General features: G+C 39.5%; 1 protein-coding gene across 1 annotated transcript in view; it reads left to right on the top strand.

The window, feature by feature from the left end:
• VCAN (versican) overlaps window positions 1-1,277 on the top strand; it is a 156,108-nt gene that overhangs the window by 89,214 nt on the left and 65,617 nt on the right. The gene's annotated exons all lie outside the window — the stretch shown is intronic.

Here is a 1,277-nt window from a genome sequence, read left to right as displayed (position 1 = left end):
AAACTTTAAAGACTTTTTTTAGTTTTTTTAATTAAAGGCCATCTTGTCAAATTGCTCCTCCACTCATTCAGTATGCTTTCAAATTGAAACATTCATTGAGACTGACACACTGCAGTGGGATTGACTGGGCTTTCTTTCACTGGAAGATTTTCAGAAAGCTGTAGTCCTCAAACTGCTTGAGTCAGCTTGAGCTGCCAAAATGCTCCTCTGCAGAGCTGAGAGCTCTGGGTAGTCTGTGTGTCACTTGGAGCTCTTAGTCATTCCCCAGACTTGGTCTTCTCCAAAGCCCAAATGTGAACCCCCACTGAATTTTTTTACAGTTCAAATAATTCAGTTTGGATGCCTTACTTTGAGGATTACTAAATATTTTATAGAAGAAATGGAAATGTCTGTTGTCTGAATTGATGTCCAGTGACTCTGTATTTGCTGTTGGGAGGTCACACTTGCTAACCTATCTGGTGTGTCCCATAAACGTGTGTGAATTTTCAGACAACACATAAATGAATTTGGGTTCTTCAGAGAGTCTTAATCAAACACAATGTGCATGTTCACTGAAGCATTCCATAGATTTTTCTGTTTGAATAGATTATTCAGAGCATCTTTTTTCCACTGTGTAAGGTTGGACTTAGAGAAATTCTGTGACCCATCTCATGTGGGAGACTAGGCTAAATTCTGTGAATGTACAAAAATGAATCTGATACTGATTTGTGCTTCTGCACCTAGTCCTCACTTCTGACATTGTGCTTTCCATAGCACGTTTTTAAAATGCAGTCATGCTTTGCATTGCCTTTTTCAGAATGTTTTCTAAAAGTCTAATCAATAGATGGTTTGAAGAGGCATCTGCTTGAGATCTCTGACTTGAGTTCTTTTGTCAGCTTGCCCAAGCTGATGATCTGTTCTTCCACAGTGCTAGGGATTACAGTTTTGTCTATCCCCTAATCCTGATCCCAGACACCCTAATGATAGTCCCAGAGCATGTGGTCTATTGGAGGTGATGTTCAAGGCTGTTGTTGAAGTGCATGTTTATCAGAGTGCATGTGATGGGGGTCTTCTACAGGAGGTGGTGGTTGTTGTACTGTGCTGACCAACTGTAGCAAAGAAACAAAGGTACCTGAAAGTAGGTGCAGAGTATATAGCTATGGGGAAGAAACAACGTAATGTAACCAGTAAAGCATTGAATCTAACAACTATACTAAGGAAAAAAAGAGAGGGAGGATTCTGCATTTTTTGTCTTAAATGGTTAATCACTTTTCCTTCTGAGCCAAAGGTTATTTTTT

This window comes from Meleagris gallopavo, chromosome Z, assembly GCF_000146605.3.
Source record: "Meleagris gallopavo isolate NT-WF06-2002-E0010 breed Aviagen turkey brand Nicholas breeding stock chromosome Z, Turkey_5.1, whole genome shotgun sequence".
NCBI lineage: Eukaryota > Metazoa > Chordata > Aves > Galliformes > Phasianidae > Meleagris > Meleagris gallopavo.
The sequence above is the reverse complement of the archived record's forward strand: the minus strand, read 5'-3'. Positions and strand labels throughout refer to the sequence as shown.